This window comes from Eubalaena glacialis, chromosome 20 (genome assembly GCF_028564815.1).
Source record: "Eubalaena glacialis isolate mEubGla1 chromosome 20, mEubGla1.1.hap2.+ XY, whole genome shotgun sequence".
NCBI classification, from domain to species: domain Eukaryota; kingdom Metazoa; phylum Chordata; class Mammalia; order Artiodactyla; family Balaenidae; genus Eubalaena; species Eubalaena glacialis.
The window spans coordinates 48,845,250-48,859,708 of NC_083735.1; the positions used below are offsets into that span (position 1 = coordinate 48,845,250).

General features: G+C 38.4%; 1 non-coding gene across 1 annotated transcript; it reads right to left on the bottom strand.

Annotated features, from left to right (window-relative positions):
* Nucleotides 1-6,064: 6,064 nt before the first annotated feature.
* LOC133081502 (U6 spliceosomal RNA) lies at nt 6,065-6,171 on the bottom strand. Its single transcript, XR_009698840.1, has one exon. It is a non-coding gene; the product is annotated as a U6 spliceosomal RNA (small nuclear RNA).
* Between the last annotated feature and the right edge of the window lie 8,288 nt (nt 6,172-14,459).

The window sequence follows — 14,459 nt, forward strand, 5'->3', positions numbered from 1 at the left end:
ACAGCGAGAAGCCCGCGCACCGCAACAAAGAGTAGCCCCCGCTCGCTGCAACTAGAAAAAGCCCACACACAGCAACGAAGACCCAACACAGCCAAAACTAATAAATAAATTTTTAAAAAAATGTTGTGTTGATTTCTCCTATACAGCAAAGTGACTCAGATATATATATATATATATATATATATATATAGATATATAGTTTTCATGTTCTTTTCCATTATGGTTTGTCACAGGATGCTGAATATAGTTCCCTGTGCTATACCGTAGGACCTTGTTGTTTATCCATCTTATATATAATAATTTGTCTCTGCTAACCCCAAGCTCCCAATCCTTCCTTCCCCCACCATTCCCTTGGCAATTACAAGTCTGTTCTCTATATCTGTAAATACGTTTTTGTTTTGTAGATATGTTGATTTGCATCATATTTTAGATTCCACATATAAGTGATATCATATAGTATTTATCTTTCTCTTTCTGACTTACTTCGCTTAGTATGATAATCTCTAGGTCCATCCATGTTGCTGCAAATGGCATTATTTCATTCTTTTTTATGGCTGAGTAGTATTCCATTGTATATATGTGCCACATCTTCTTTATCCATTCATCTGTCCATGGACATTTATGTTGCTTCCATGTCTTGACTGTTGTAAATAGTGCTGCTGTGAACATAGGGGTGGCTGTGTCTTTTCAAATTATAGTTTTCTCTGGGGATATGCCCAGGAGTGGGATTGGTGGATCGTATGGCAACTCTATTTTTAGTTTTTTGAGGAACCTCCACACTTCTCTCCATAGTAGCTGCACCAATTTACATTCCCACCAACAGTGCACAAGGGTTCCCTTTTCTCCACACCCTCGCCAGCATTTGTTATTTGGAGACTTTTCAATGATAGCCATTGCGACTGGTGTGAGGTGGTACCACATTGTATCAATAGTTTCGATTTGCATTTCTCTAACAGTATTAAATGTTAGTCATCCAAAACACACCTTCACAGAAACATCTAGAATAATGTTTGACCAAATACTTGGGTACCATGGCCTAGGGAAATTGACATACAGAATTAACCATCACAACACATATCAGCTGGATTCACCTAGAAATAAACTATAATGGAGAAAAGAGTTTGTTCTCAACAACGTCAAGATTCTTCTGAGCTCTTAGATACAGGCCAGGTAGAATGTACAGTTGACCCTTGGACAACATCGGTTTGAACTGTTGTGGGTCCACTTACACTTGAATTTTTTTCACTAAATGCTTCCTACAGCACTGCACAATCCACAGTTGGTTGAATCTATGGACGTGGAACCTCGGATATGGAGGACCGACTGTAAAATTATTGTGGTTTTTGACTGGGTGTGGGGGAGTTCCTAACCTTGCATTGTTCAAGGATCAACTGTATAAAAGGCAAGAACAGCAATGCCCATTTAGGAATGCCTCCCAGACGACAGGACCTATACCTGTTTTGTTTATTACAGCATCCTAGGGTCTAATCCAGTGCCTGCTGTGCACAACTTATGTTCTATCTGTATCTGTTAACTGATGGAATTAGAAGATATACAAGACCTTTTTGTAATGGGAACCAGAGCTGGGAGAAATAAGCTTTACTGAAGTAATATTCTATAAGTCAGGAAGGTGGGACCTGGTTTTATTCATTCTTAGAAGCTGAATTTTTAAACATACCTTTTCTTTACTCTGTTAAAATAAACATAACATAAAATTTACCATCTTAGCTATTTTAAAGTGTACGGTTTAGTGGTATAAAATACATTCACCTTGTTATGCAACCATTACCACCATCCATCCCAGAACTCTCTTCATCTTGTAAATCTGAAGCTTGTACCTATTAAAAAATAACTCCCCATCTCCCCTCCTCACAGCCCCTGGCAACCATAATTATACTTTCTGTCTTTATGATTTTGGCTAGTCTAAGACCCTTCTATAAGTGGAATAGTATAGTATTTGTCTTTTTTTGTGACTGACATTTCACTTAGCATAATGTCCTCAAGTTTCATACATGCTGTGGCATTTATCAGAACTTCCTTCCTTTTTAAGGCTGAAAAATGTTCTGTTGCATAAATATACCACATTTTAGTAACCCACCCATCAGTTGATGGACACTGGTTGCTCCCATATTTTAGGAACTGTAAATAATGCTGCTATGAACATGGGTGTACAAATATCTCTTCAAGACCCTGCTTTCAATTCTTTTTGGTATGCACCCAGAAGTGGAATTGCTGGGTCATATGGTAATTCTGTTTTTAATTTTTTGAGGAACCTCCACACTGTTTTCCATAATTGCTGCACCATTTTACACTCCCACCAACAATGTACAAGGGTTCCAGTTCTCCACTCCCTCACCAATACTTGTTGTTTTCTATACTTTAATAGTAGTCATCCTAATGAGTGTGAGGTGGTATCTCATTGTAGTTTTGATTTGCATTCTCCTAATGATTAGTGACTTTGAGCATCTTTTCATGTGTTTATTGGCCATTGGTATATCTTCTTTGAAGAAATATCTATTTAAGTCCTTTGCCCATTTTTGAATCGGGTTTTTTCTTGTTGTTGTTGTTGAGTTTTAGTAGTTCTCTATATATTCTGGATATTAATCCCTTATCAAATATATGATTTGCAAATATTTTCTCCCATTCTGTGGGTTGTCTTTTTTACTCTGTGGATAGTGTCTTTTGATGCACAAAATTGTTTTGTTTTCATGAATACCATTGGTCTATTGTTTCATTTGTTATCCATGCTTTTGATGTCATATGCAAGAAATCATTACCAGTGTTGCCAAACTTTTGTCTATGTTTTATTCCAGTAGTTTGTTTTAGAACTTACATTTAGGTCCTTGATCCATTTTGAGTTAATTTTTGTATATGGTGTTAGGTAAGGGTCCAATTTCATTCTTTTGCATGTGGATATCCAATTTTCCCAGCACCATTTGTTGAAAAGACTGCCCTTCCCCCATTGAATGATCTTGGCCCCCCTGTCAAACATCATTTGACTGTAGATGCAAGAGTTTATTTCTGTGCTGTATTCTATTCCACTGGTCTATATGTCTGTCTTTATGCCAATATCACACTGTTTTGATTACTGTAGCTTCATAGTAAGTTTTTTTTTTTAATTGAAGTAAAGTTGATTTTGTAGTAAGGTTTGAAATCAGGAAATGTGAGTCCTTCAGTTTTGTCCTTTTTCAGGATTATTTTGGCTATTCAAGGTTCCTTGAGAGTCCATATCAATTTTAGGATGGGTTTTTCTATTTTTGAAAAACAAAGTCATTAGGATTTCAATAGGGATTGCAGTGAATCTGTAGCTTACTTTGGGTAATATTGACGTTTTAACAATTTAAAGTCTTTCAGTTCATGAACATGGGATGTGTTTCCACTTATTTATGTTTTTAAAAAATTTCTTTCAGCAATATTTTGTAGTTTTCATTGTACAAGTTTTTCACCTTCATAGTTAATTCGTAAGTTTTTATTCTTTTTAATGCTATTGTAAATGTAATTATTTTTGTAATTTACTTTACAGATTGTTCATTGTGTATAGAAATGCAACCAATTTTTGTGTGTTGACTTTGTATTCTGCTACTTTGCTGAATTCATTTATTAGTTCTAACAGCTTTTTTTGTGTGTGGAGTCTTTAGGATTTTCTATGTATAAGATTATATCATCTGCAAACAGATAATTTTACTTCTTCCTTTCCAACTTGAATGCCTTTTATTTATTTTCATTTCTTGCCTAACTGCTCTGGCTAGAACTTTCAGTACTATGTTGAATAGAAGTGGTGAAATCAGGCATCCTTGCCTTGCTCCTGATCTTAGAGGAAAAGCTTTCAGTCTTTCACCATTGAACATTATGTTTGCTGTGGGTTTTTCATATACAACTTTTATGTGGAGGTAGTTTTTTCTATTCCTATTTTCTTGAATGTTTTTATCATGAAACGGTGTTAAGTTTTGTCAAATGATTTTTCTGCATCAATTGAATGATCATGTAGGGTTTTCCCCTCGTTTTGTTGATGTAGTATATTACATTGATTGATTTTCATATGTTGAATGATCCTTAAATTCAAGGAATAAATCCCACTTGGTCATGATGGGATTATAATACTCCTAATATGCTGCTGAAATTTGTTTGTTAGTATTTTATTGAGGACTTTTGCATCAAGATTCATTAGGGATATTGGTCTGTAGTTTTATTTTCTTCTATTGTCTTTGTCTGGCTTTGGTATGAGGGTTATGCTGGCCTCATAAGAATGAGTTAGGAAGTATTCCTTCCTCTGTAATTTTTTCGAAAAATTTTAGAAGGATTGGTATTAGTTGTTTATTTTAATGTTTTGGTAGAATTCACAAGTGAAGCCATCAGGTCCAGGGCTTTTTTTGGTTGGGAGATTTTTTTGTTTATTACTGATTCAATCTCATTACTAAATATAAGTCTACTCAGATTGTCTATTTCTTAGTCTCAGATTTAGTCTTGGTAGGTTTTCTGTTTCTAGAAATTTGTTCATTTCATCTAAGTTATCAAATGTGTTGGCAAACAATTGTTTATGGTACTGTCTTATAGTCCTTTTTATTTCTGTGGGATCAGTAGTAATGTCCCCACTTTCATTTCTTATTTTAGTCCTTTGAGTCTTCTCTCTTTTTCTCTTAGTCCATCTAGCTAAAGGTTTGTCAATTTTGTTGATCTTTTCAAAGAACCAAATTTTGGTTTCATTGATTTTTCTCTATTGTTTTTCTTTTTTTTTTTAACATCTTTATTGGAGTATAATTGCTTTACAATGTTGTGTTAGTTTCTGCTGTATAACAAAGTGAATCAGCTATATGTATACATATATCCCCATATCCCCCTCGCCTTGTGTATCCTTCCCACCCTCCCTATCCCACCCCTCTAGGTGGTCACAAAGCACCAAGTTGATCTCCCTGTGCTATGTGGCTGCTTCCCACTAGCTATCTATTTTACATTTGGTAGTGTATATATGTCCACGCCACTCTCTCACTTTGTCCCAGCTTACCCTTCCCCCTCCCCGTGTCCTCAACTCCATTCTCTACGTCTGCATCTTTACTCCTGTCCTGCCCCTGGGTTCATCAGAACCATTTTTTTTTATTCCATATATATGTAAGCATACGGTATTTGTTTTTCTCTTTCTGACTTCACTCTGTATGACAGACTCTAGGTCCATCCACCTCACTACAAATAACTCAATTTCGTTTCTTTTTATGGCTGAGTAATATTACATTGCATATATGTGCCCCATCTTCTTTATCCATTCATCTGTCGATGGACACTTAGGTTGCTTCCATGTCCTGACTATTGTAAATAGAGCTGCAATGAACATTGTGGTACATGACTCTTTTTGAATTATGGTTTTCTCAGGGTATATGCCCAGTAGTGGGATTGCTGGGTCGTATGGTAGTTCTGTTTTCAGTTTTTTAAGGAACCTCCATACTGTTCTCTATAGTGGCTGTATCAATTTACATTCCCACCAACAGTGCAAGAGGGTTCTCTTTTCTCCACACCCTCTCCAGCACTTATTGTTTGTAGATTTTTTGATGATGGCCATTCTGACCAGTGTGAGGTGATACCTCATTGTAGTTTTGATTTGCATTTCTCTAATGATTAGTCATGTTGAGCATCTTTTCATGTGTTTGTTGGCAATCTGTATATCTTCTTTGGAGAAATGTCTATTTAGGTCTTCTGCCCATTTTTGGGTTGGGTTGTTTGTTTTTTTTCATATTGAGCTGCATGAGGTGCTTGTGTATTTTGGAGATTAATCCTTTGTCAGTTGCTTCGTTTGCAAATATTTTCTCCCATTCTGAGGGTTTTCTTTTCGTCTTGTTTATGGTTTCCTTTGCTGTGCAAAAGCTTTTAAGTTTCATTAGGTTCCATTTGTTTATGTTTGTTTTTATTTCCCTTTCTCTAGGAGGTGGGTCAAAAAGGATCTTGCTGTGATTTATGTCAGAGTGTTCTGCCTATGTTTTTCTCTAAGAGTTTTATAGTGTCTGGCCTTACATTTAGGTCTTTAGTCCATTTTTAGTTTATTTTTGTGTATAGTGTTAGGAAGTGTTCTAATTTCAAAAATATGGAATGCTTCACGAATTTGCGTGTCATCCTCACGCAGGGGCCACTCTAATCTTCTCTGTATCATTCCAATTTTAGTATATATGCTGCCGAATTGAGCCCCTCTGCTGTTTTTCTACTATTTTATCTACCTCTACTCTAATGTTTATTTTCTTCCTTCTGCTAGCTTTGGGTTTAGTTTGTTCTTCTTTTTCTCATTCCTTAAGTTGTAGAGTTAGGTCGTTGATCTGAGTTCTTTCTTGTTATAGCTATAAATTTCCACCTTCGCATCATGTTTACTGTGTCGTGTAAGTTTTGGTATGTCATATTTTCACTTTTACACATCTCTAAGTAGTTTCTAATTTTCCTTGTGATTTCTTCTTTGATCTGTTGATTGTTTAAAAGTGTGTTGTTTAGTTTCCACAGTATTGTGAATTTTTCAGCTTTCTTTATGTGTTTTTTTTTTCTAACTTCATCCTGTTGTGGTCAGAGAAGATATCTGTCATAACTTTGTATGATATCATTTTTTAAGTCTATTGAGACTTAGTTTGTGTCCTAACATATGGTCTACCTGGAAAATGTTCCATGTGCACTTGAGAAAAATGTCTATGCTGTTGTCATTGGGTGGAATGTTCGGTATATTCTTGTTAGATCTAGTTGGTTTATTGGGAGTGAGGCATTGACGTCTCTATTATTGTAGAACTCTCTATTTCTCCCTTCAAATTCTGCCCATTTTTGCTTCATGTATTTTGATAGTCTGTCATTGGGTGTGCAAATGTTTATGATTGTTGTATCTTCTTGCTCTACTGAGCCTTTTATTAATATATAATGTCCTTCTTTGTCTTTTGTAACCTTATATGATTTAATGTCTACTTTGTCTGATATTAGTATAGCCAGTCCTGCTCTCTTTTGGTTACTATTTGCATGGAATATGTTTTTCCATCCTTCCCATTTCAACCTATTTGTGTTTTAGGGTTTCAGATGAGACTCTTGTAGACAGCATATAGCTGGGTCATGTGTTTTTATCCATTCTACCAACCTCTGTCTTTGTTGATAATAAGGAACTTACTTCTGTCATTGTGCTGTTTGTTTTCTATATGCCCTATAGCCATTTTTTCCCTCATTTCCTGCATTACTGTCTTCTTTTGTGTTCTGTGGATTTTTGTAGTGAAATGTTTAAATTGCTTCTTAATTTCCTTTTGTGTATACTCTATAAACTATTTTATTTGTGGTTATCATGGAGATTACATTTAACATCCTAAAGTTATAACATTAATTTGAATTTATTACAGCTTAATTTCAATAACATACAAAAACTGTTCTTTTACAGCTCTGTCCCCACCCCTTTTGGTTATTGTTATCACAAAATTACATCTGTATACATTGTATGCCGAAAAACATAAACTAATAATTCTTTTAAATGTACTGGCCTCCTAAATTATGCAGAAAACAAAATTTGGAGTTACAAACCAAAGTTACAGTAATACTAGCTATTACACGAATAATTGTTGTTTTCTTTAAATGTATTAGTCTCTCAAATCATGTAGAAGACAAAAAGTACAGTTACAAACCATTGTTACAATAATACTAGCTTCTACAATTGCCCATGTAGTTGCCTTTAATGAGATCGTTATTTCTCCATATGGCTTCAGTTTACTGTCTAGTATTCTTTCATTTCACTCCACAGGACTCTCTTGAGCATTTCTTGTAGGGAAGGTCTAGTGGTCATGAACTCCTTCAGCTTTTTTTAATCTGGGAATGCCTTGATTTCTCCTTCACTCTAAAGGACGGTTTTGCCAGATATAAGATTCTTGGTTGACAGTTTTTTTCTTTGAGCACTTTGAATAAATCTGCCCACAGTCTTCTGGCCTCCAAACTTTTTGATGAGAAATCTGCAGATAATCTTATTGAGGATCCCCTTGTATGTGACTATTCACTTACTTTGCTGCTTTCCAGATTTTCCCTTTGTCTTTTGAAAGTTTGATTATAATGAGACTGTGTGGGTCTCTTGGACTTCATCTTACTTGGAATTCATTGAGCTTTTTGGATGTTTATATTCATGTCTTTTATCAAATTTGGGAAATTTTAAGTCATTATTTCTTCAGATATTCTCTCTGCCCCTTTCTCTTTCTCTTCTTTTACTGGGATTCCCACAATGTGTATGTTGGTCCTCTTGATGGTGTTGTGTCACACTTTTCTTTAATCTTCTTTCTTTCTGTTCTTCAGCCTTGATAATTTCCATTGTCTTATCTTCAAGTTCACTGATTCTTCCTTCTGCCTGCTCAGATCTGCCTTTGTACCTCTCTAGTGAATTTTTCACTTCAGTTATTGTACTTTTCAGCTCCAGAATTTCTTTTTGGTTTCTTTTTGTGTTTCCTATCTCTTTATTGATGTTTTCATTTTGTTCACACATTATTTTCTTGACTTTCTCCACATCTTCCTTTAGTTCTTTGAGCATCTTTAAGATGGTTGTTTTAAAGTCTTTGTCTAGTATATCTGCCATTAGGTCTTTTTCAAGGACAGTTTCTGTTGATTTTTTTCCCCTTTGTTTGAATGGGCCTTGTGATTTTGTATTAAACACTGGACATTTTAATCTAATGATGTGGTAACTCTGGAAACTCTCAGATTCTCCCCCTCCCCCAGGGTTTGATGTTTTTTGTTGTCGTTTTTTGACTGTTATAAGCTGTCTCTGTGCCAAGGATCAGCCTGAGTTGTAAACTTAATGTCTTCTCAGGTCTTTTCTGAGCCTTTCCCTGAGCATGCACAGTCACTTTAAAATTTTCTCTGTATATTCAGCTGTTTTTGAATGTCCTAGTCTTTAAGTTCAGGCTCCCAAAAGAGGAAAAGCAAAAAATGATGGGAGGGGGAAAGCGCACTGGCCCTTTAAATATTCTGGCATTCACTTCAACCTGAAGGGGGAGGGATATGAACCAATGAGGGGAGGTGCAACAGCAATGGCTTCACTCTCTTTGTCTGCACCTCTGTGGTCAGCAGTCAGAGCACAGGTCCCCAGTATTTGGGGGACAGGGTCCTTTTGCCCACTCTAGCTCCCACAAGTTGTGTGCAAGCTGCACAGCCTCTTGCCATGTGTCTGGGAGTGGGGATGGGTAACTGCTAATGAGTCAGGAGCTGAAGTTGGCTGCAATTGACTGCAATTTGCCTCCAAGCCTTCTGCCAGAAGTTGCAAGCCTTCAACAGACTCCAGAGTTCCAAAATAGCTACATCAGGTTGATTCTGCCATTGTAGTTGTTGTCTGGGTGGAGAGACAGATTCCTGGTGCTTCCTCCTCCACCATCTTCCCAGAATCCTCCCTTCAGAAGCTGCATTCTGACGGGGGAAGTCAAAGCTTCAACAGAACCTGGCCAGATTCTTTGAAACTGCCTTAAAGTAACAAAAGTATTGCTGAAAGTGAACTTCCACACACTCTGCTATTGAATGCACTGCGTGGATTTTCCCTGCACACACTCAGGTATTCTCATATACGAGATAAAAAGAGTATGCCACGAAGCTTTGTTGTGACCTTCCAGGCCTCCTCACTGAGCGAATGATGAGAGCCTTAGTCCTTAAGCAAAGAGCCCTGGTTCCAATTTGACCTGATTCTCAGCTTCCCACACTGTCCATCTGCTGCCAATGTGGCTCCTTATTGCCTGTCCTGGGAAGGGTTTCTCCCTCTGTGCAGGACCATAGCTCTGCTCCTCCCCAGAGGAGGGACTATTACAACCTTCTTTTGGATGATGGACTTTCTGAGTGAAATGCAAGCTGAAAGTAGTGCCCTCCCCTCATGCCCCCTATGTACTTACCTTTGACCTGGTCGGGGTCCAACACACTATAGTGTCGTTCTATGGTTAAATGTCTTTATTCTGCTCCCCAATGACACTGTACAAAGGCTGTGTCCTCCAGCATCATCTCCTAATAAAGCACAAGCCCATGTCCCAGTAATTCTCCAAAGAGCACCAATCTCACAGCACCTATGTAAACAACTGCTCAACACAGTTAAAAAAGATTTTTTCAATCAGAAAAGAAAAACATGCTCATTAGAAGAAATGTGAGAAATACATAAAAGGAGAAAAAGGGTATCACTATTTATTTCACCACTGTTAACAGTTGAAATACTGTATTAAGTTTAAAGATTCAGAAAAATATGGAGTAATTAAGTCACTCCCTAAAATATCACATGGTAATATTTTGTCATAAAAAGTTTGCAGGGACCTTTAATTTTATAAAAGAAATGGAAGATGGCAAATAAAGTTGAGGTGGCTTTTTTCCTTCCCAGGTCATGTTCCCGGCCCTCCCCAGAGGTAACTACTCTCATGAGGGCAGGGGAGGGGTGGGGAGGGAGGACAGAAGGAGAAAGGTAAGCACAGGCGTCCTACACAGACAGCCAACGAGGAAGCCAAGCTTTGGGCAGCCTCTTGGCAGCCCGCTCAGCCAAGTCTGCTCCAAAAGGAGCCCAGGTACCTTGACACTGGGCTCAGGGTGTCCATCCTGAAGGCCAGGCCTTGAGTCAAAGCGTGGAGTTCCATTTCCCATTTAGCAGTGCTTACGGTTGTTTCCCAGAGCTTGGGATACAAGCCATTTGGGGAACAAAAGGGAGATTTGGGTCAGGGCTCGGACCACCAGGGAGCTCCCGAGCTGGCTCTGCTCCTGGTTCAAGGGTAGCTCGCATCCAGGACCCATGCCAGGTCTCTGTGGGGTGGTTTCCATGGGCCTCAATAGGCCCACATCAGAATTCCAGAGCAGAGACGCGATCCCCTGAGCAGAAAGTGACCTTCTGAACAGAGCGTGTCCACTTCTGTGTGGCCGTTCCCACGTCTTCCCCCATCCCCTTCCGCATGGACGCTCCTCCCTGACTCCATCACCTTGCTCCCTGATGGGGGGCGCACCTGGGAGCCTGGTCTCTCCTGTAGGCATCAGAGGGGAGGGGCGTTGCCTGGAAACCTGGTGGCGCCTGCTCCTCCTTGGAGGAAACAGACTGTGAGGGACCATGGGGCCACCGCATTCTTTTTCTGGGCCGTCTTGTCCGGCTCCAATTCGTGACGCTTCCACTTATGAAATAGGGCAGAGCAGCCCCCGCACTCGGCCTCCACGGAGCGCCGTGGTGAGTGGCTCAGCACTGCCTTTGCCAAATGCCCGGTGTTTTGAAAAAAATCAAGTTCCTTGTAGCTGGCAGCTGGTATATTATCCCCCAGGGAGGGTGTCAAAAGGCCACATTTCTTAGTATGGCATTATCTTCTCATTAAAATTTAAACCAGTTTAGTGAGAAAGACACCTGAAGCCTCAGACTCTCCAAAGCTTAAGAACCCATATTTTACTCCAGACCATGTGACTTGCCCAGGATCATGAGATGAATAAAAGTCACAATGTCTATGGGGCGGCCAATGAATTCCTTTACATTTTGGTCTTTTCAAGTGAAAAACTGAAATGTAAAATATATTACTATTAAAATGTATCGTTTTCATGGATGAGGCACTAAAGATTGCTTATATGATAAACAATATTTTTATAATAATTTTAGATAGCGCTGTACTGTTTTCAAATTAAATACACGTAATCCATTTACTTGTTTTGATTTTCGGCCTCTGCTGCCTGCTTATAATAGAAGGGAACTCCCTGGCAGCCCCTAGTTTAATCTCCAATGTCCTGTCCTTTGTGGACCTGCTTCTGGAGCTGCTCTTCTTTTCCAAAAGAGAAGAGAGCTTTCTTTCACAGCTCTGAAGCATAGTTTCCAGGGGTAGTAGATTGAACCATGTGAAATTGCCATTTTTGTAAGTCAGAAATAGTGGGTTACTGGTAACTTCATATGGTCCGACCTAATATTTTGGTCTAAATGAAATCTGTGAGCAAAAATGCATGCCATTCACTAAAAGTTCACCTTGTTTGAATCCTCCTTTGATGGATTTCAAGAAAGTGAAAACTGTTCCAAATGCTTTAAAAGTATTAGCTCTTTTAGTCCCCCCCACCCTTAAACTCATGAAATGTAGCCCTCTTATTAGCCACCTTTCACAAATGAGGAAACCAAGGCCTAGCAGATTCAATAAATTGCCTTCTCTCACCAGTTAGGATGTGACCAAGCCAGCTTTGGGCCTGGGCAGTCTGGGTCTAAAGCTTGTGCCTTTTGCTCTTCTAGAATGTCTTCTCACCGAAGGAAACCGGAGAGTGGAGAGCTAATGGGAGTGGGCAGAGGCAAGAGAAAAAATTTGCATGAATGTCCAGAGGGGTCTGGATATTTTCAGCTAAAGAAAAGGTAAATTCTCAATAGGAAATATAAGAGCTCCTAGTTAGAGCTCTAGAGACTGGGCAGTGGCAGGGCTCGTTTATAGAACAGCAATGTCATCAAGGGCCAAATTGCCTCTATCTTTACGTTCAGTCACCCTCCACACACGGGCTTGTTTGCTAGGCTGATTCTCCTCATGGGCCCCAAATGGCTGCAGTGGTTCTGGGCTTCATATATCAACAACAATATCCAGGCAGAAGGAGGGAATCAACCCTGTCTTATGTCCCATTTTAAGACTGAGGAAACCTTCCCAGGGTCCTCAGAAGATTTCTCACATCTCACGGTCTCACAGCCACGCTTAAACCAATGATTTTGCAAAGGGAATGAGACAGCCATATTGGGTTAGACGAAACTAAGGTGCCCCCTTGGGGCTGGAGAGGGCCCTGGACTGCTCTGAAGGTCAAGGCCACTCAGAGGAGGGGGAAACAAAACTGGGTTCTGTTAGATGGAGGGAGGTGGGGGGTGGCTGCCACAGGTGTGTTCAGAGTTAGGCGGTAGAAAATGGGGCCAAAAGTTTGGAATCAGCTAGAGGTGGAGGCAGAATAAGGACTAGTGTGAGTAAATGAGGAAAGCTTAGGCAATTCAAACAGCCTTGAGTATTCATGACCAATTTTATTGGATTGGTAGGTATGTGATAAGTGCTGTGCAGAGGAATAGAGTAGCACAGTAATTCTCCAATGTTTGGTATGTATTTATTCCTTAATAAAATAATAATCCCATTATATTATAAGACAAGGACATTTCTTAAGCTATACTTTAAACTATATTTTCCAAAACAAAATTTAGTTGTTCTACATTTTTTACAAATCTCTTTAATGTCTGAGTTAATAAAAGACAGCTCTCATATCTGCTTCTGCATTCAATCTGTTGTGTTGTGTTGGTTGAAGTATATGAAGAAAATCTAGCTTCATACAGATAAACAAGAAAGGGAGGAGCATTTTAATAGTTTTTTCAGATAATTATGGATATTCTTTGATGCTACACCAAAACTCGACAAGTGATAGCATTTAAAGGTTACTTACAATGTGGAATCAGAAACTAAACTAATGAAACTTTTATAACATCTTTTTTTTTAATTTTTTTAATTTTATTTATTTTTTTATACAGCAGGTTCTTATTAGTTATCCATTTTATACATATTAGTGTATATATGTCAATCCCAGTCTCCCAATTCATCACACCATACCATCTTAATGGTTACATTAAAATCCATCAGTCTATTTGACACTTTGAGTGGATATTTTACTCATGAATATTTTTGTAACTTCACACATTTTTTTCATTTGGAAAATATTGGTTTACTGAATTATGAAGATCTTCTCAATGTTGACATACTTCAAACAATACAAAATAATTCATTAATGTCATCACATAACATATAAAGAAAGTATCCGGAAGCTGTCAAACATATGGTGGTGAATTCAAGGTTTACAGTATTCTAATTTTCCCCTAAACGTTCAGTCTTATCATTGGCAAGAAAAAAAGTGTCAATGTTTTCCTTGAAATAAAGGGCTCACTCTTTATTTCCAACACAATGTCAGCCAAATACCCAAGTCTGAATAATCATGATTTGTCCTCCTGCTGTTCTTTCAAGTAAAAATGGTGTTCCATGACAAAAGTAGCTTGCTCAGATCACAAATGAAGCAGTTGACAGGAGCTTTTCTTTGAGACAAACGCCATACTTCACTTTGCAACACAAGTGCTCCCCATTTTGTTGGGGAGAAATACGAAAACGATGTGTATTCAAGGAGTTGAGGTCTGATGAGATTAACAAGTTTTACAGGTTTATCAAGGACTTTCCTAAGTGAAACTGTTTTGTTTTGTTTTTTAACTGCATGGTGAAGAATACAAAGACAGTACAATTTAATGCCACTGCCTCGATTCGTGCTAAGGTGCCAGTAGTTTTACTCACCTTGGCTTTTGTGTCATCGGTGCAAATGTCAACAGACTTGTTCCAGGATAAACCATGAGCCTCAAAAAAGGTATTCAACGTTTCGTGTTTCTTGCCAAGCAACAAGTTTGTTGTCATAAAAGTTCTTCAGCTCTTTGTGTTTGTTGCCACGTGTTCCCATGAAAGATCTTCAGTGTTTATTAGCTGGGGCTGATAATGGATTAAAACATGCAAAACAGCAAACCC